The 22,420-nt window shown below is 35.9% G+C and overlaps 1 protein-coding gene across 1 annotated transcript in view; it reads left to right on the forward strand.

The window, feature by feature from the left end:
- The window catches only part of IL1RAPL1 (interleukin 1 receptor accessory protein like 1), a 1,262,266-nt gene that overhangs the window by 598,776 nt on the left and 641,070 nt on the right, over positions 1–22,420 (forward strand). The window lies entirely within an intron of this gene.

A 22,420-nucleotide genomic window follows, 5' to 3' on the forward strand; every position in this document is an offset into this window, starting at 1 on the left:
TGTTGCACATAAAATGTAAGCAAAGACTTGCAGAAAGGATGCATAGTTTATTGCTAAATGGGTTGTAACATTTTGTTATTGCCCTTCACAGACAAATAGAGCACAGATACCTCTGGTTCACACACATCTGTAAAGATGATTTAGGTAAATGTGTGTATGTGCACTGCAAGACAAAGGCAGCATTGCCATGTTAGGGAATAATAAGGCTGTCTTCCAGATCATTTTGTTAACTAAAAGTGCTGGGTCAATACAAAAATGTCCTGGGTCCCTCAGGGCCAAAGGAAAGTTAATAGCAAAGCCTGTGCCTTTATCCACACAGAAACTCATTGCACATCCATACGTCTTTGTCTCCTTATGGAAGAGACATACGTAGTTTGCTTAATGATAATGCATTGAAACAGTATCCATGTAACACATTAGTAGTTAAAAATCTCAGTTCAAGCATTTAGCCCTTCATGGATTGTGAATCACACCCTGCATGAATGACTGTGGATGTCATTAGATTATAAGAGCATTGGCAAGGCAGGGTACAGGCATATAGAGGGTGTGTTTAAATCTTTGTCTTTTTTTGCATTTTGGTTTGCTAAGAGAAACAAAGCCACGTCTAATGCAATAGATTCTCAATTTGGAGGAAGGCTCAGAATCACGTAGTGTCCTTTTCAAATCCAAATTCGACTTTCACTTCTGAAACTCTAATCTGCAGCTGTCACTACTCTGTTTGAGGATCATGCCTGCCTCCACCCCCACTTACTCTTAGAAGAATTACCTTTATGCTGAGTCATGGCCGCGGGTGTGTTAGGACATTAAAATGGGTCAAGGCCACATAAAAGTTATACAGAAATGTGTCTTTTTAGATCCTAACAACATATAGATTCAAGTTCATTTTGGAAAAGATAAGTGAATGCAAATGGAGTTGTACTTGGGAAAAGTGTTGAGTGGATTATAAAAGAACAAATGCGTCATTCCTTTGGCATTTGTTCTTTCCCTTGGGGTCTACCAATCCTTTTATGGTCAAACATATCTCTTATTAGAAGTAGAGATTTTCTAGTGGCATTGGTAAATTATTGCCATACTAGTGCCATTAAAGAGTACTTTGTGGACTGACTTTGCTCACTTAACTAATAGTGATTTGATTTAATTTCACTCTGTTTCTTTTTTAAAATAAATCATTATTTCCGATTGTTCATGCATGTAGAGGTGATTCTTCAAGATAGGCAAATGTGTGTCCTCATTTATCTGAGATTAGAACTGAGCTGGATGTCCACAGTCTAACACTTCATTTCATTATATATTGTTGATGGGAAAATAATGATGCATTCACATTAGTAATCTGACTTTTTAAAGCCCTGAAGTTGCATTTCTTCGATGTGTTTAAATATATAATGTGACCCAGTGCTCTGAGAAATTACATTAACCTGTCCCTGAATTTACAGTTGAAGTAATGAATGAAAGGCTGAAAAGTTGCACAAATAGTGACATTTGCCATATGGAAGGTGAAACTAAAAGGCAAACACCTTAAAGTTTTGTATGTGCAAGCAGTATTCTAGAGAAAGTGATAAACTGCAGAAAGAAGATACTTTTGTTATTGGAATTCAAATATTCCAATTGATTTGAAGCTAGCATTGATATGGCTCCCTCTTCAATTTGGAAAGTAGTACTCAAAATCTTTATAAACGACAATTTAAATAGTATTGCTTGGTGTTGGCGTGAGGGGAGCCCAAGGCTGACATTTTGGCACATTGTTATCTGTCAGGCGGCAAAACTGTCACCATTGGTTTTTTAAATAATCCACTTGCAAGGAATTGTAGGTGTTTGAAAATGTTAGCTTGTACTCAGACATCTTAGTCTTTCTGATAAGTGTTCCGAGTATTTATCAGTGAAAGAGGTTTAACAACAAGGCTTTTCATGTGCAGCTGATTTGTATTTACACCTGTATATGTACAGTTAAATGGTGTAAATAATGGAAACACCTAAGGTTACCATCAGCATAACAAGCAAGAGCTTTCCTACTCCCTTCTCTTAGTATCTATCCTGGACACAGTAATGCCACATAATTCTTTGTTGCATGCTTTGTGGCTTTTTCCTCAGTTTTCTCCTTCCAAAATTTTTGTTTTGATCTTACATGAAAGAGTAAATGAAGGACAGTTGTACAACAATTTCCTTTCATTTCCTTTAGAATGAACTTATTTTGTTAAAAAAAAAACTTAAGTTTTCTTATACTCTTGACCCCCAATTTTTAACCCCCCTTTTCGGTTGTGCACTATTGGCAGTTTCATGAGCAGAGCTAATCAGTGCACATGTGAGTATTTTCATGCCTCCCCAAAATGGAAGTGTACTAAGTTGTTTAGCACCCTATTTTTTTTACTATAATTTGTATTTTTGAAGTAATTGCAGTTTCATATTCAGTTACAAGAAATACATAAAGAGATCCTATGAATCTCTTATCTTATGTCACTGGTAACATTTTACACAACTATAGTTACAGTCTCATAATCAGAGTTTTGGCATTGAAACAGTCAAGTTACAGAACATTGCCATCACTTCAAGGACCCCCCCCCCCCGGGGGCCCATCTACCTGTCTCCCCCATTATTCCCAATCCCTTGACAACCAGTAATCTTTTCTCCATATCTATTTTTTAATTCAAAAATGTTATTAAATAGAATCATGTATTATATAACCTTCTGGAATTGGATTGCTCACTTAGCATAATCCCTTTGAAATCTATCCAGGTTGTTGCATGTATCTATAATATGTTCCTGTTTATTGCTGAGTACTGTTCCATGGCATGGAACATTATCACAGTGTTTATTCAGTCATTGAAAGACTTCTGGGTTGTTTCCAGTTTGGGTCTGTTGAAAATAAAGCTTCTGTGGACATTCATGTACATTTTTTGGTGAACATAAATTGTCATTTTTCTTTGAAAAATGCCCAAGAATGAATTTGGGTTGGATGGTCATTGCATGTGTGGTATATCAGAAACTGCCCAACTAGTTTCCAGAGTACCATTTTACATCCCCACCAGCAATATATGAGTGATCCAGTTTTTCCACATCCTTGCAGTATTTGGTATTGTCGTTATTTTTTATTGTAACCATCAGTGTATCGTGATATCTCATTGTGGTTTCTCTAATGGCTAATGATGTTTAACACATTTTCAAGTGCTGATTTGCTATCTCTCCTCTTCAGTGAAATGTCTGTTAGGTCTTTTGCCTATTCGTTAATTGAATTACTTGTGTTCTTACTGTTAAGTTTTGAGAATTCTTTGTATATTCTAGATAATAGTCGTTTTTTGGAAATGTAGTTTGCAAATATTTTCTGGCAATCTGTAGTTTATCTTTTCATCCTCTTAACAGGATCTTTTACAGAGCAAAAATTTTGAATTTTAATGTTCAATTTATTGTTTTTTCATTTATGGATCATAGTTGTGATGTGAAGAACTCTTTGCCTCTCTACCTGAAGGTTTTCTATTATTTTTTTAATTAATGTTTCTGCCAGAAATTCTATTGTTTTACATTTGCTTGTTATCCATTTTGAGTTAACGTTTGTGTAAAGTGTAAAGTTTATTTAGGTCAAGCTTAGCTTTTGGGATAGATGTCCAGTTTCTCTGGCACCTTTGGTTGAAAAAGGTATGCTTCCTCCAAGGACTAGTCTTTGGATATTTATTCCAAATCAGTTAGGCATGTTTGTGTGGTCCTGTTTTCTTGTTTCTCTTCTACACCTTTGATCTGTATGTCTAGCCCTGTGCCAGTACTTCTGTGTCTTGGTTAGTATAGCTATTTAGTAGGACTAAATATCAAGTAGGGTGACTCCTCCTACTGCACCCTTCTTTTTCAAGATTGTTCTAGCTATTGTAGGGCCCGTCCCTTTCAAAATAAGTTTTAGTATAAGATGGTCTATGTCTACAAAAAAAAAAAAAAAAAGGGCTGGAATATCGATAGGAATTGCATTAAACCTATAAATCACTTTGAGGAAAATTGTTATCTTTACAGTGTAGAATCTCCCAATCTATGAACTCATTAGATCTCTCCATTTATTTAGGATTGCTTTTTTTGATTTCTTCATCAGTGTTTTGTAGTTTTCAGCATACAAATTCTGTACACATTTTGTTAAATTTATACCTAAGTATTTCATTTTCTTTGGTGTGTTTGTAAGTGATAGTATCTTTTTAATTTCATTTTGAAAATGTACATTTTTAGTAATGTTAGAAATGTCATTGGTTTTGTGTAATTCCTTTCTGAAAATGTTTTTTTTTTCAAATGACATACCTGTAATGTGTTCTATCCAGTATCTAGTTCCTTTGCACAAGTCTTTTTTTTTCCTCTTATTTTTCAAATTTTTAATTTAAATTCTAGTTAGTTAATGTATAGTGTAATATTGGTTTCAGGAATAGAATTTAGTGTTCGCCACCTACATGTAACACCCAGTGTTCAACACAAGTGCCCTCCTTAATACCCATCATCTTTGCCTAAGTCTTGATGTTTTCTTTAGAGACTAGATAACTTTTCTCATTGAAAGTACAAGTTAAGCATCTATCATAAGGTACACATACTTGGAGAAATCCATTTATTCATCCCGAAAACACACATCTATTGATCATTAACTGATATGCTAATGCTAGGGTTGCAAACAGTAAAAAAAATTGTTTTTATCCTCCAGTAGTAGATTACATCAGAGAAAATAAGCATGCAGGAGTTACAGATACTGTAATCACATTATAGAGCACAGTGGAGTTCCACCCAGATGAAGTAGTCCCGTTCCTTCCAGTCTTCCACATTACCACTAAAAAGGCTGGAAATAACACAACAAATAGGCATAGGAAGTCTGTGAAAGGTGGGAAAAAGGATTGTCTGGGGACCTCAGGACTTCAGGAAATGGCATGACCACCCTGTTTCACTTGCCCCACCATAGGATGTTGAGAGGGCCTTCCAAGGTGTTGGCCTTTTCCATCCCCTGCCTGGCAGTAGCAGGCAGCAGTGATATGATCCCCCTGAAGTAGGGTCAGACATCTGAGTGGGGGGCTGATCTTTGATCTTTTGCTTAGTGAAATTAGGCTAGAATTATACATTGCTGCAAGAGTAATGTCATTGGGATCCAGTGGCAACCTGAGCCTCCACCCCCATCCGGCAGTAATGAGGAATCCATGCGGCGTTGTGAGGCAGGACTAGTCACTGCTAGACTTCATCCCTTTTTCGTGGGATCAGTGGGGATGAAAGAAAGTTTCTCCCTTAAACAAGGCAGATTGAGGTGGTGAGAGATAGGGTTAGCTACTGTCCATTTTCCCATCATCCCTTCTGTATTGTCAGTGGGATTCAGCAGGAAGTGAGCTTACTCCCCGACTGGAGATAACAAGACATTGTGAATCACTGACACACTTTCACCTGGAAGGTATGAGCACTGCTGAGGAAGTAGCTGAACATACATAAGCTTTCAGTCCTCATCTTACATTTCAGCAGGAGGATTGCCTGCTTTAAAAAAAGATTAAATAGTATCCAAATTTTCATAATATCTAAAATGTGTAGAATATAATAAAAAAAAACCCTCACTGGTCTTACGATGAGTCATGAAAATTGCAACATGAATGAGAAACGAAAACAGTTACTAACACTGAGATGAATCAGATGTTAGAATTATCCAACAAGGATTTCCAAGGAACCATCATAAAAATATTTCAGCAAGTAACTAAAAAAAGCTCTTGAAACAGATGAAAAAAATTGAAAACTTCAGCAAAGAAATGAAAAAAAAAAAACCAAATTGAATTTGTGGAACTGAAAATTACAGTAACTAAAAACTCATTGGAAGGGTTTTATAGTTGAGTGGAGATGATAAAAGACAGCTTGACTTCTTTGTTATGGTATGAAAATTTCACTTGCAAGGGCCAAAGAACTTCAAATTGCCAGATCCTCAGGCCTTGCTTGGTTTCCTTAACACTGATTTTTATCACTTCTGCTCTTAGTTCTCTGATAGATAGCTCAGGAAATTTCCTTAGGATCCTCTTCCTTTGGAATTTTCTTGAATGCTGGTGTTTACCAGAGTTTTGTTTACACCTTCTTCCCTTTATCCTTCTATATCATTTGTTTTCAGCTTTGGCTGCTTATTGAAATTAACTGGGGAGCTTTTAAAAGCTCTTAATTAAAAAAAAAAAAACTATTAATTTCTAGTACTACTCCAGATCAGTTAAATCCAGGTATCAGATGATTCTGTTATGTAGTCAGCTTGAGAATCATAGTACCTGATCTTATTTATTCAATATTTTCACTTATAACATATTTATGGATGACTCAGTGATTCCAAAAATTTTAACAAGCACTAGAAGTTTCCTAATAGTCCTTTCTTCTTGTTTGTCGTGAGACACATTGAATTCGGCAGTGTGCCAAAATTTATTTCAATACCTACTTCAAGAACCTATCTCCTCTTCAAGGTGCTTCCTCTTCCTTCTTTTCTTTGTAAATACCATCACCATCCTCCCAGGATCTCTAGCTGGGAAATTAGCACTTACCTTTGTTTTCTTAATCTTCCTCACCTTGCCTTAAGTGGTTACCAGGACCTCTCCGGTCTACCTTAAAAATGTCTTTTGAATTTATTGTTATGCATACTACTTTCAGCTCTCCAGATGAATGCAATGTGCTTTAAGTGGTTTCTCTGCCTCTAGGTTTTTTCTGTTTTAGTTACTACTCCACACTGCTGCAGAGTGTCTACAATGGAGATATTTCATTTCTATACATAAATGTCTTTGATGGGCCCTATTGCTCAGCAAAATGATGTCCAAAGACTTTGCTTGGCATACATGTCCCTTAAAAGCCAAGTTTCAACCTTTCATTCAACCTTTCATTCAGACTCATCTTGGGTGTTTGTCTCTGTAGGCACCTTGTGCTATATTCTCACCATCCTGTTTGCTGTTTGCAAATGAAAGTATGAATTTTCCTTATTCTTCCACTCTTTGTCCCTTTATCTGAAATAACTTTTTTACTGCCTATCTGAATAATACATAATTATTCTTTGAGGAAATCCAGTATATATTTACCATTCTTTTTACCTTTCTTCAATTACTCCATAGGCAATCGTTTCAGTTAGCAATGCGGGGGGACAGGGGGGACTCCAAAAACTAAGTGGTTTAAAATGGCAACCATTCAATTTGTGTGTGATTTTGGAGGGTGGTCTGGACCCTACTGGATGGATGGTTCTGCTGTTTTTGCCTTGAGGCTGGAATGAACTAGAATGGAGGGTTGCCTGAGCCTGTCTCTCCATGAATTCTCAGGGCCACCCTTTCTTCAAGTGGTCTTTCCCACTGTGTCACCACCAGGATAGCTAGACCTTTTATGTGGTGACTCAGAAGGTGTAACCACTGATCAGGCATCTGCTTGCAACATGATTACTAACATCCTAGTCACCAACTCTAGAGCTAACATTCAAGGAGACTTTACAAGTGCTTGAACACCATGAGGTATGTGATTCACTGGTGGGACCACCAAAATAAAAGTCCAGCAGTCTGCCTTTGGCCTCCTTTACATATGCTCATACATATGTACTTATGTAGATACAAACATATGTACATATGTACACTCACCCATTCCTAAGACCCTCAAAGTCTTATTATGGCATAAGGGTTAGGCTACAAGCCCCAGATTTCCTTATCTAAATCACTGTGTGTGTTGAAAGAGGTTCTTCATACTTAATTCCCTGAGGGCAACTAGTTTAGTGGCTCCTCCAGATCCGTAGCTCTGTGAGCTACAAAGATATTTTATGTAACCCTTGCACACCCAACATACAGTGGTCAATGAAGGATAAAATAACCAAATAGTCCCATTTGAAATGGAGGCAGGAGAATGGGAGATACAGAGAAGTCATTGGCCCATAGCAGTTGTAGGCACATATCACCAGTTTCTTGATTAGGGCCCAGTTCTGCTTGTGGGAGAGGTTTTCTGTGACTCTTGAGCTCGTGTTCTTCTTTTTCACAGACAGTAAAGGGTCCAGAGACCTCTTTCAATTTGAACTTTATCTGTATCTTTTGGTATAAACTAGTATGGTTCCTTAAAATGCTATGAGCCTTTTATTGTAATCCACTCCATTAAGCAGTAGCCATACCTACAAATATCTTTAAGACAAATGCCTTTCTCCGTTGGTGTTCTAGTCAGAGTGCTGGAAGACAATGTGCTAAACATTTGCAGACACGCCTTTGCCTAGTTAGTCTTTGGGTATGTCTCATAGACCTTCTTAGCTACCTTCTCTTGGTGACAGAGAATGCACTATATCCCAAACTTCTTATCACTGGTATGTTTTCCCCCTCATAATCAATTTGAATTAGTGTTTGTCACAGAGAAGGCACCCAGAAAAAGTTAGTGATTGAAAGAATTTGTGTTATTTCACACTTAGGGGTTAGTGTTGTTAGAATACTTAGTGGAAAACAGTGCTGTAGTCAAAATTGCACCATTGTCTGATTTCTACAGTTTTCCATGAGAGGATTAAGGAATTCTATTTTTTGTGACATCTCTTATCTGAAACTAACCTAAATTCTGAACTGTTTATCCTATATTATGATTTTTGGTACAACGGTTCATTTCATTCTTTCCCTCTAATATAACCTCCCTTTCACCAAGTGAAAGTAGAAAGTAATATGGTAAGCCTAAAAGACCCATAACAAGTAACTGCTATACCATAGTATAAATAATTTAAGTCATTAATTTTAATCTGTATGATAGAATATAATTTTAATAGTTATTTTATGTGATTATTGTTTAAAAATGAAGTCATTCTTGGATCAAAGGATAAATAATGTCATCATCATTTTAGAAAGTCCTAAACATTTACACCCCCAAGGAGTCTTTATAATTTGCTCAGGGCAATCAGAGTCCATATAAATGTTTTATATCCTATGCAGAAATTTTAATGGTCATATGTATATGTGTTCTAAGGACCTGAAGTAGTTTTACAATCTTGGTTTCCTAATTGTTAAACTACCTCTCTTAATTGAAACCAGAGCATACCCTTGAGAATATCAGCTGTAATTTATAGGTTATAAAAAATGCAATCAAACCTTCATAAGCTAGTTCTTTAAAAAAAAAAATCCAATACGGCTAAAAATCCTTAAAATAAGGTTTCAAGTCTGGATAAAGAATCTCTTACGGATGATAGATTGAAATTTTAGAACTGAACATCACACACTGTTTCTCTACTCTTTTGGTGGGAACATACGTTTCTTGGCATACCAGGCTTCAAAGAGATTTTCCAGTTACATAATCCTGATAATGCTTGAGGAGATCATGCTGAAGTTGTAGATGCACATAGAACCAATCCTACGTGTATCCTTTTTTACATGTTTAAGACACGAAAGTGTACTCCAAAGGATCAAACTGTTTATGAACAGGGCAACAATTAGCCAGATTTCTATCCTTCTGAGTGCTTTCTTTTCAGAAACAACAAACACAATGTTTGGAAGTAAAAGCCAAGAGCTCAGTGAATTGCCTATTCAATTTACTGATTTTTTTAACCATCCAGGAAATACTAGTCTTTACCATAACAGCCATTTCTTTCCCTTTTTTTATGAAGAAGATGAAATCATTGCTGCTGAGTGATGGTGGGGTGGTTTCTTAGATCCCTGGATTAAGAAAGGCTTTGTCTTATCTTTTCAAGTTTTCTAAGAGAGAAAGAGAACTCTGAAATCACTGGTGTCATGTTTCAGGGAAGATAGAGACTTACGAATTTTCTCAAAAAGGTATCACGTTAATATGGAATAAGTAGGCCAGTTAAAAAGATACATTTGTAGAATAATTAGGTATATACCATTTAAATTTGAGTTCTAATGTATTCTATTTTTTCCTTTTTAATTAAAATTTATCACTATTAGCCCTTTACAGTCATGGATATAACATGTGCATTTATCATATTTTACAAACATTACTGGAAGTCCATGATATAATATAATTGGTAATTATCATGAGGAAATTTTTAAATTGCAAACAGTATGCACCAGGCATGCAGATCACTGATAACTCAGAACTTCATTGGTGGTTTTGGTTTTGTACTGTAATCATTATTTTTTATTTGTAAAAAATATTCCCCAAAGAAAAGCTAACTGCTAATGTTGGTACACTAAGTAAAGATAAAGTAAATTGGTCTAATAAGGTAATAGCAACTAAAGTTGCTAAAGCAACTAAAGCTTAGGATAAGAGAAAAAGTTGAATATGAAGCCAAGATTATTCAAGGTTTTTTTCTAAGTCTAATTTTGTATATGGTTCCCAAGTAAAAAATATGAACAATAATTTCAGTGAATGTGGTAAAAAAACAATAAAGGGACTGATTGTTTTTAGAAGAGCTCATAAGAGACCTGTGATCTGAGCAGTACTTTGAAAAATAAACACATGGCTAGGGAAAGTGTAATGGAGAAAGTTTTCTCTGTTAGGAATGTCTCATGAAGATTGGTACAAGAGAAATTAAATAATGATCTAGAGCAGGAATTGGCATGCTTTTTTCTGTAAAGGGCCATTTGGTAAAAAAATTTAGAGTCTGTAGGTCATATAGTCTTTATTGCAACTACTCAGCTCTGCTATAGCAAAACAGAGCCGTAGACAGCACATATAAACAAATGGGTGTGGCTGTGTTCCAATAAAACTTTATTTGCAAAAACAGGTGGTAGGATGGATCTGGCATGCAGCTATAGTTTGCTGACCTCCTTTTTAGAAAATACCAGATAAACTGCAAATAGTTAAGGCAACAACAAAAACCGCTGCTGTTATTAACAAAGAAAAAACACACAGTCTATTCCTGATAGTGTGAGTAGGTAAGTTTTGTTGGAAAATGGGTTTTTGTACACAATGGTGAGAAGGATGACCATAAAGAATGTAAAACAGATGCTATGTCTTAAATGGCACGAAAGTGTCAAGCAGGAATAGAAAGATGAAAACATTTCTCTTGAATTACCTTTCAGCAAGTGTTTGAATGTTTAGAGAAACTGGAACATGAAAAACAGGCAAGGAGTTTTTATAATAATTGAGGCATGAGTGATGGGGACTAAGGTTAGAGTATTAATGGTGGAAATAACAAGGAAAGAAAAATATTCAAGATAACTTTTGGGAGTTAAAATTACACTATAGATGATACTTGATGGGGTGTTGAGAAACTGATTGAATATTGTTATGAGAAACAAATAAAAGGAAAAGAGATAGCAAGAGGCACATCGTAATGTTTGTCCAATACAAACCTAAACATTTTCACCAACAATTCTTAGGGTCTTGAAAATAAAAATGCCTGGACTTTAAGCCATTCCACTAGTAAACCCATTTGTATAATTACATCATTGCTTCCCCACATGCATTTGAATAAATAAGGAAAAGGGTCTAGGGTACTTTCTAGGTTCTCTGTTGGTCTACTCATTAGTCTGTTCTTAAAAACTTAACTAAAGTGCATACTTTGCTCAGATATATTCTCCTTTCCACAATTAGCTTATCTTTTTAAATTGAGGGAAAACTGACATATAACATTAATTTCAGGTGTGCAACATAATGATTATATCTTTGTATACAATATGAAGTGATCACCACAATAAGTCTAGTTACCATGTGTCACCATCAAATGACCCCCTTCTCCCATTTTAACCACTTCCCCAATCTCTTCCCCTCTGATAACCATCAGTCTCTTCTCTGTACCTAAGAGTTTTGCTTTGTTTTAGTTCTTAGATTCCACATATAAATGAAATCATATTGTATTTGTCTTTTTCTGACTTATTTCACTTACCATAATGCCCTCAAGGTCCATCCATGTTGTTACAAATGGCAAGATTACTTTCTTTTCTATAGCTGAGTATTATCCCATTTTATATAGATAGCACATAATTCTTTACCCATTCATCTATCGATGGACACTTTGGTTGTTTCCATATCTTGGCTATGGTGAATAATGCTGCACTCAACTTAGGGGTTCATATATCTTTTCAAATTAGTGTTTTTGGATTTTTTTGGATAAATACTCAGAAGTGGAATTGCTGGATCACATGGGTAGTTCTACTTTTAGTTTTTTGAGGAACCTCCATACTATTTTCCATAGTGGCTGCACTAATTTGCATTCCCACCAACAGTACCTCAGCCTTCCCTTTTCTCCACATCTTCACCAACACTTATTATTTTTTGTCGTTTTGATAATAGCCATTCTAACAGGTATGAAGTGATATCTCAAATCCATGAGCACTGAATATCCATTTGTGTCTTCTTCACTTTCTCTCATCAATGTGTTACCGTTTTCAGTGTATAGGTCTTTTATCTCCTTGGTTAAATTTATTGCTATATATTTTATTCTTTTCGATGCATTTGTAAATGGGATTGTTTTCTTAATTTTGCTTTGCATTCTTTGGTTTTTAGTGTACAGAAATGTAACGGATCTCTATATATTTATTTTGTATGTTGAACTTTACTGAATTCATTTATTAGTTATAACAGTTTTTTGGTGTAGTCTTTAGGATTTTCTCTATATAGTATCATGTCATTTGCAAATAGGACAGTTTCACTTCTTTGTTTCCAGTTTGGATGTCTTTTTTTTTTTTTTTTTTTTTGACTAACTCCTGTGGTTAGAACTCCCAGTATTATGTTGAATATAAGTTCTAGAGTTGTCATCCTTGTTTTCTTCCTGATCTTAGAGGAAAAGCTTTAAGCTTTTCACAGTTGAGTATGCTGTTATCTGTGGGTTTGCCATATATGACCCTTATTTGGTTGCAGTATGTGTCCTCTTCACCCACTTTGATGAAAGTTTTATAATAAATGGATGTTGTGTTTGGTCAAATGCTTTTTCTGCATCTGTTGAGATGGTCATATGATTTTTATCCTTTATTTTGTTAATGTGGTGTATCATATTGATTTGAAGATGTTGAACCATCCTTGCATTCATAGAATAAATCCCATTTGATCAAGCCGTATGATTTTTTAAGCATTGTTGAATTGAGTTTGTTAATATTTTGTTGAGATTTTTTGTGTCTATATTCTTCAGGAATATTGGCCTGTAATTTTCTATTTTTGTGGTGTCCTTGTCTGGTTCAGTATCAGGGCAATGTTGGTCTCTTAAAATGAGTTTGGAAGTGTTCCCTCCTTTTCATGTTTTTGAAGATTTTCAGAAGGATAGATATTAAATCTTTGAATGTTTGGTAGAATTCGCCAGTGACCCTGTCTGGTCCTGGACTTTTGTTTGTTGGGAGGTTTTTAATTATTGATTCAACTACTTACTAGAAATTTATCTGTTCATATTTCCTATTTCTTCATGATTTAGTCTTGGAAGATTGTAAATTTCTATGAATCTTTCCATTTCTTCTTGATTGCCTAATTTGTTGGTGTGTTAATTCATCATAGTGATCTCTTATGGTCTTTTGTGTTTCTGTGGTATTAGCTGTAACTGCTCTTTCATTTCCAATTTTATTTATTTAAGCCCCCTTTTTTTTCTTGATGAGTTTAGCTAAAGGTATTTTCTTTATCTTTTCAAAGAGCCACCTCTTAGTTTAACTGGTATTTTCTACTGTCTTTTTAATCTCCATTTCATTTATTTCCACTTTGATCTAATTATTATTTCATTCCTTGTAGTACCTTTGGGCTTCATTTGTTCTTCTTTATCTAGTTCCTTTATAAGTTAAATTGTTTATTTGAGATTACTCTTATTTCTTGAGATTGGTCTGTATTGCTATGTAGTTACTTCTTAGAATCAATTTTGCTGCATTCCATAGATTCTGGTATGTTGTATTTCTGCTTTAATTTGTCTCTAGGTATTTATTTTTATTTCTCCTTTGATTTCTTCTGTGACCCAGTAGTCGTTCAGTAACATGTTTTGATCTCCATGTGTTTGTAGTTTTTCCAGTTTTCTTCTTGTAATTGATTTCTAGTTTTATATGATTGTGGTTGGTAAAGATGCTTAATATGATTTCAGTCTTGTATAATTTACTGTGACTTGTTTTGTGGCCTAAGCAATGATGTCTCCTGGATAATGACCCATGTGCATTTGAGAAGAACGTGTATTGCGCTGCTTTTGGGTGGAATGTTCTGTATTTATCTATTAAGTCCTTCTGGTCTAATGTGTCATTTAAAACCAGTGTTTTCCGATTGATTTCTTTCTCTGGATGATTCATTCATTGCTGTAAGTATGTTATTAAAATGCCCTCCTATTATTGTGTTGTTATCAGTTTCTCCCTTTAGATCTGTTAATATTTGCGTTATATATAATGTTGCTCCTATGTTGAGTGCATATATATTTATAAGTGTTAAATCTTTTTGACAGATTGACCCCTTTGTCATTATGTAGTGCCCCTTTTTGTCTTTTATCACAATCTGTTTTGAAGTCTTTTTGTCTGCTTGAGTATTATTATGCTTGTGTTCTTTTTGTTTTCATTTCCATGGAATATATTTTCCCATTCCTTCACTCTCAGTCTTGTGTGTCCTTGTTCTGAAGTGAGTCTCTTGTTGGCAGCATGTAGATGTGTCTTGATTATCATCCTTCCAGCCACTCTGTGTCTTTTGGTTAGAGAATTTAGTGTGTTTACATTTAAAGCAGAATCAGACCTGTAAATAAAGAGAACAAACTAATGGTTACCAGAGAGAGGGAGATGGGGAGAGGAGCATAATGAGTGAATTGGAGTGGGAGATACAAGCTTCCAGTTATGGAATGACTAAATCACAGGAATAAAAGGCACAAAGAATATTGTCAGTAATATTCAGTAGTCAGTATAGAGCTAATGTAAGGTGACAGACAGTAGCTACACTTGTGTTGAGCATAGCACAATGTATAAACTTGTCAAATCACTGTGTTGTACACCTGAAACTAACGTACCATTGTCTGTTAACCACACTGAAATAAAAAAATCATTTAAAAAATGCTTGTTGATAGGTATGTACTTATTGGCATCTTGTTCATTGTTTTCTGGCTCTACTTGAGGTTATTCTTTCTTCCTTCCTGCTCTCGACCTTTTCCTTTGTGGTTTGATGACCTCCTGGCTATGTTTAGATTCCTTTCTCATTTTCTTGTGCATATTTGCTGTATATTTTTGCTTTGTGACTCCTGTGAGATTCATGTATGTCACCTTATGTATATAACAGTCTACTTTAAGTTGATAGCAACTTAAATATGAACATTCCAAAAGTACATTTTTACTCCCTCCCCTTGTTTTATGTCAGTTTTGACATTTTTTAATTTTATGTACCCCTTAAGTAATTACTATATTTTTACTTACTTTCACTCCTTTTGTCTTTTACCTTCTTAGTAGCTTCATAAGTGATGAATTTACTACCTGTACCATATATTTACCTTTACCGGTGAGATTTTTGCTTTGTTATGTTTTCTTGTTATTAATTAGTGCCATTTCTTTTCAGCTTAGAGAAGTCCCTTTAATACATCTTGCAAGGCCAATTTATTGGTGATAAACTCTTTTAACTGTTGCTTGTCTGAAAAACTCTTTATCTCTTCTTCAGATCTGATTGATAATGTTGCTGGAAGGAGCATTCGTGGTAGGAAGTTTTTTGGTTTTTTTTTTTTTTTTTTCCTTTCAGAAGTTTGAATATGCCATACTACTTTCTGGCCTACAAAGTTTCTGCCGGGAAATCTGCTGATAGCCTATGAGGGTTCCCTTGTTTCTAAACTTGTGTTTTCTTCTTGCTGCTTTTAAGATTATTTTTTTTTTCCTTTAACTTTTGACATTTTAACTATCATATGCTTTGATGTCGTTCTCTTTGGGTTCATCTTCTTTGGAACTCTCTTAGCTTCCTGGACCCAAATGTCTGTTTTCTTCCCTGGGTTAGGGACATTTTCAGGCATTATTTCTTCAAGTAAGTTTTCTGCCTCTTCGTCTCTTCTCCTTCTGGGACCCTTATAATGTAAATGTTATTCCTTTTGATGTTGTTCTAGAGGTCCCTTACATTGTGTCCATTTTTAAAAATTATTATTTTTTTCTTTTTGCTGCTCTGTCTGGGTGAGTTCCATTGCAGTATCTTTGGGCTCACTGACCCATACTTGTATTTCATCCATTCTGCTGTTGAAATCTTCTAATGTATCTTTCAGCTCATTTATGGGGTTCTTCAGCTCTTTGACTTCTGTTTTAAACTTTTTTATGTTTTCTCTTTGTTTACCTTCTCACTTTGTTTATTCATTCTTTTTCTGAGTTTGGTGAGCATTTTTATGGCCATTGCTTTGAATTCTTTATCAAGTAGGTTACTTCTTGCCATGTAGTTAAGGTCTTCTTCTTGAGGTTTTTTCCTTCTTCTTCCATTCAGAACATATTTGTATGTTTCCTCATTTTGCTTGACTCTGTGTGTTTGTTTCTGAGTATTAGCTGAAACAGCTACCTCTTTCAGTCTTGACAGAGTGGCCTTGTAATAGGCAATTAACCTTATTGTTCAACATTGGCCTAGTTCTTGGTTGTCTCTTATACCTTTGTGGTTGTTTAAACCACTTGATTTATTCTTGATATGCCTTATTCTTGAGGGTATGCCAGGACTTGTCAGTAATCCAAGGCTAAGAATCTGATTTAGCTCCTAGTTTCCAGCTGATTAGAACCTAGACTTTCAGGCAGCATACTTTCAGGCAGCATCTTTTAAGCTATGCAAATATGTATAGTCCTGTGAGGCCACAGTCACAACCTCAGCTGGTCTTCAGACCAGGATATCTGGAGGTTTCCCCTGGGCAACAGTTGCAAGAATGGGGCTCCATATGAGTGTATAAGCTCCTTTTTGAGAAATCTCATCAAGCTGTAGTGAGGCCAAAGGAGACCTCAGTGATAGTGTCCCCTAGGCTGTGTTCCCTGACCGCTCCTCACTAACCTCTAGATGTGTGGTAAGCCTGAAGCCTGCCCCTCAAGCTGAAGCTCCAGGATGAGTAAAAAGGCCTGTTTCATAGGAAGATGGGGTATGTTGCATTCTGCTGTCTGTGCCCTGCCCTGGTGACAGTAGCCTGCCAAGAATTGTCTCTCTGATTGTTTCACTTTTATGGGGACCAGAAACATAGGCTTCCCTCAACACCAGAGCCAGGCTCTCATGGGGTATCCCCTATGTGGACTTCACGTGCCCCTGGACTTTAGCAGGCTCCAGAAGAGCCTGGGTTCTGGGAAAGCCCGCTGGCTTCAACAGAGCCACAGGCAAGTACAGGACTGGGGCAATGCCATCAACTGAACTGGGATTGTGGGAGAGCCTGTGGGTGAGCAGTCTTGCTGGCTGCAGTGGAGCTTTTGGAATATACAGGGAAAGAGCAGCCTACCGGCTGCAGTAGGGCTGCAGGAGAGCAGGGTCACAGGAGAGCATGAGGGTGGGGCAAGTTGGCTGGTTCCAGCAATAAAGAAGGAATGCATAAATGGCACCTCCCAGTTCCAGCACTAGCAAGGTGCAGTGAGAATGCATAAATAGTGCCTGCCATCCTTTACATTCCCAGAGAAAGTCCCAGCTGACCCCTGTGCTTCCAGCAGACATTTTAAGATTAGCCAATGAATCTTAGTCAGGTATGGTCCAGTTGCTTTTCAAATTGCTGCTTTTGCGCCGTAGACCATTAGCTTCTTAAAGGCAGAGAATAAATGTTTTGTTCACCTTTGCATCTCAGATAATGCATATATGGCCAGTGAGATCTGAACACAGAAAAATCTTTTGATCGGTTGTCACAGTTAGAGGATGGGCTATTTTTTTAATTTAAAAATTGTATTGAATATATTTGACATATAATGTGTAAATTTATAGTGTACAATATGTTAACATGATATATATATATATTATAATATAATATTGTAGCAATATTTAGCACCTCTGTCATATGACACAACTCTAGTACGGTATTGATGTCTATATCCAATACACTGTACATTAATTAGATCTGTATGTCTTATTTACTCTCCCCTACAACTTTGTACCCTTGAATGATATCAGTCTATCCCCCACCCCATATCCCCTGGTAACCACCATTTTACTCTGAGTTTGACTTTTTTAGATTTCACACACATATAAGTGATATCTTACAGTACTTGTCTTTCTCTGTCTTACTTATCTTATTTAGCATAATGTGCCCAAGGTCCATCCATGTTGCCATGAGTGGCAGAAAATTCCCCTTTCTTGGAGCTGTATAATGTTCCATTGTATGTGTATGTCCCCCTTCTTTTTTATCCATTCATCCACTTATGGGCATTTAGGTTTTTAACATGTCTTGGCTTTTGTGAATAATGCTGCAGTAACATGGGAATGCAGATATCTCTTGGAAATCCTGTTTCCATTTTCCTTGATTATATCCCCAAAAATGGGATTTTTAGATCACATGGTAGATCTATTTTTAATTTTTTGAGGAACCTCCATATTGTTTTCCATAGCAATTGGGCCAATTTACTTTTGTACCATTAGTGTCTATAAGGGTGAGAACAGGTGTTTATATATAACAAGAATCTTGGAAATAACAGGACTTTAAAGAATTGAATTGAAGTTCAGACTTTATATGGTATGTGCATAATTATCTAGGCCTCAGGTTTCTTCTGTAGCTTTACTCTGTTCTCCCTGAGGTACGGTGCTCATCCTTGATATTTTCCAAGATGAATCTTTAGCCATCATATCCATGCTATTATAAGCACCAAGATGTAATGAAAGAACAATGAAAGAACATGATCCTTCGCACCTTTAAGAACAAATTCCAGCAGTTACTCACATCCCTTATACTTACATCTCATAGGCCAGAGCTTGTTCACATAATTACATCACACTGTAGTGGTGGCTCAGATATGTAGTTTTTATTATTAGTGCTCATGTACCTGATAACAGTACAGAAGGTGTATTACTAAGAACCTTAAATTCTTTTCCCTAGAAGAAAAGCCTGAGATGGGAATTTTTGTACAAGTGAAATACGGAGAGAGTACTCTCAGGAGTAAACCTACAGGGAAAATGCCAGACAAAGATTTGTTTTCAAAAGTCTAGCCTCAGCCTGATCCCACAGGGAGCTATGGAATGTAAATTTTAACACAGAATTTATTCTGCCTTGAAGTGAGAGTCCAGGACCTGCATTGTTCAGTCATTTCTGTCCAAGTTGCTCTGGTCATGCTAAGGCAATTCTCAGGAAGAGGGTAGAGGTGTGAGCCTTGACCAGTCAATACCCACAGCAGCTGGGGAATGGGTACAAAAGCTAGTGAAGAAATTCTGAGTGGCATACCTAAAACGTCTGCTATGCTGAGGAAGAAGGGGAAATAGATATTGAGGGACAATTAGTAGGCATTTTTGCCACATATATTGAAATGACCCAATATCCTATTTTTGTTTTATACTTGGTAAACTCTCTATCAGTATTTGTTGAACGAGTGATACGTATTCTTTTTTTTTTATTATTCAATTAGTCAGCATACCGTGTAGTCTTGGCTTCAGGAGTAAAACCCAGTGATTAATCTCTTACATATGACACCCAGTGCTCATCCCAAAACGTGCCCTTCTTAGTGTCCATCACCTTTTTAGCTCATCTCCCCACCTACCTCCCCTACAGCAACCCTCAGTTCTCCGTATTTAGGAGTCAATTATGGTTTGCCTCCGTCTCTGTTTTTATCTTATTTTTCCTTCCCTTCCCCTCTGTTCATCTGTTGAGTTTCTCAAATTCCATGTATGAGTGAAATCATATGATATCTGTCTTTCTCTGACTGACTTATTTCACTTAGCATAATACCCTCCAGTTCAATCCCTGTTGTTGCAAATGGCAAGATTCCATTCTTTTTAATCACCAAGTAGTATTCCTTTGTATACACATACCACATCTTCTTTATCCATTCATCATTTGATGGACATTTGGGTTCTTTCCATAGTTTGTCTATTGCTGATAATACTGCTGTACACATGAGGGTACATGTACCCCTGTGAATCAGCATTTTTGTATCCTTTGGATAAATATCTAGTAATGCCATTGCTGGGTCATAGGGTAGTTGTATTTTTAATTTTTTGGCCAACCTCCATACTGTTTTCCAGGGTGGCTGCACCAATTTGTATTCCCACCTGCAGTGCAAAAACGTTCCCCTTTCCTGTCGTCCCCAACATCTTTTGTTTCCTGAGTTGCTCATTTCAGCCATTCTGACAGGTATGAGGTGGTATCTAATTATGGTTTTGATTTGTATTTCCCTCATGATGAGTCATGGTGAGTATTGTTTCATGTGTCTGTTTGCCATCTGGATGTCTTCTTTGGAAAAGTGTCTATTCATATTTTCTGCCCATTTCTTCACTGGATTATTTGTTTTTCAGGTGTTGAATTTGGTAAGTTCTTTATAGATTTTGGATACTGACCCTTTATCCAGTATGTAATTTGCAAATATCTTCTCCCACTCTGTCAGTTGCCCTTTTGTTTTGTTGATTATTTTCCTTCACTGTGCAGAAGCTTTTTATCTTGATGAGATCCCGATAGTTCAGTTTTGCTTTTATCTCCCTTGCCTCCAGAGACACGCCAAGTAAGAAGTTTCTGTGACAGTCTACTATTTTTTTTGTTTCCAAAACCTACCTTCTTTAAAATCTTGAATTAATTAAGAAATATTAATATTCTTAGTACCACCATACCTATCCCTAGCATTTATATCCTCCCCTCAGTAGCTGCCTCTGCTCGGTTTCTCGGTCGCATTCACAACCAATTATAGAAATACCCTCATCAACGTTTCTGAAGAGGAATTGACTGGCAAAATCTCTGATCTTTCAAATATTTTAAATTCTGGTTCCTAGAAAATTTCTCAAATGCCTAAGAAATAAACAGATCACAAGTTTGCCATGATCAAGATACATACAAACTCCTTATATTCATATTCTATAAATCTTAGGTGAAGAATCAGTATGACTTTTCTCATCAGTTTGCTGTGGCCTAGATTTATTCACGTTTTTTTACAGTTGTGTTTCTGGCTTTCAGGCAGTTCTCCATTTAGTAACTGCTTCATGATATAGAATCCAAGGCTATAAAACAAAAACTTAAAAGAGGTAACTGAATAAGCATTTAACTGATTTCATTATATCTCACAATTATATATCTGGAGCTATCCATTTTCTCTCATGAAGGTTATAAAAGACAGTCCTATAAAAGACTCAAGGTTGTGGAGTGAATGAGTAATATTTGAAGTCTCGTCCAATGGTTTCAGGAAAATATATTTTCATAAAGCCAAAAAAGAAAAAAAAAGGAGAAGAAAACATCATCTTTTCAAGGCAATATCACAAAATTAGTTATATTTTATATTATAGAAAAGTGACTTAAGTAAGAGAGTTTATTCCCTCATATAAAGTAGTTTTAAAGTAGGCATTCCTGAACTATGTACGATAGTTCAAGGGTTTGGCAAAGCCTAGGCTCCATTGCTTTATATCCTGCCATTCTCAGCATGTGACTTCTTTTCACAAGGTTACTCCATGGTCTTAGTACCACTGAAGAATGAAATTTTAATGTTATTTAATTTTAAGTAACTACATATGGATCTTAGCCTTTGTTTGAAAATGGTAATGTCACATCACTGTTGACTGTTTCCTAGGCTATAAACTGTGTTATGTATATACAGGCCTTATTTAGCTTAGAATTCATGTAAAATAGATATGGAAAGGATATTCAACCACAAAACTAATATTTAGAAATGGTGAAAATCAAGCTAGATCCTCTGATTCTGTAATCACTGATACTCATAAATATTTATTTCTTTAAAAGATTTTATAATTAGGTGATGGATGTATTATCTTGATCTTGGTAATCATTTCACCATGTACATATATAGCAAATCATCCCACCGTATACTTTTAAACATATAGAATTATATTTATCTATTTTTCCTGAATAAACTATTAAAAATATTTTATAATTGACTTATTTTTTGAGTTTTCAGGCAGACCTTCCTCTTTTTGCTTCAAATAAGTAAGTTTTTTACACAGTTATTTCAAGTCATTTTGGATGGTTTTGGTATTTGAAGAATTATTGAACCATCTCACAACATATTTTTACCCCATGTATTCTACATATTGAGGCTTAGGCTGTCTTTTTGGCTTTGACTCTTTAAACCAATCTACTAAGTGGTAAAAATAGCTATTAATTTTTATTCAAACAAAAACACTATTTCTTTTACTGAAGAAGTTTTACAGTTACATCAAGTTGCTGTCGTTAATTTGGCTAGTAATTTTTGATACTGTATTCATTGTGAATTGAATGTATTTTCCAGATTATTAAGCACCTACTATAAACCAGTCAGTCACTGGGCCAGCCATCAGGAGCACAACAGCGGATGAAGCCAGACTAGGCTCCTCCTATAGCTGGAGGTCCATTTTGGAAAAGTGTCTTTGATACAACAATTAGTTGTGCCCTGACTCTTAAGAAGGAAAAGAACTGGGTGTCTTGAAATCACCTACCAGGCTGACCTAGCCCACTTGGTATATAGCTCACCTTCAAAGGCTATGTTCTTCCAACTGAAATCCAAGTATTTCTGGAGTTACACAAAGAATTTCCAAAGGGTGCACCACA

Source organism: Herpailurus yagouaroundi, unplaced genomic scaffold (assembly GCF_014898765.1).
Source record: "Herpailurus yagouaroundi ecotype Mexico unplaced genomic scaffold, PumYag 67793, whole genome shotgun sequence".
In the NCBI taxonomy this organism is placed as follows: Eukaryota; Metazoa; Chordata; class Mammalia; order Carnivora; family Felidae; genus Herpailurus; species Herpailurus yagouaroundi.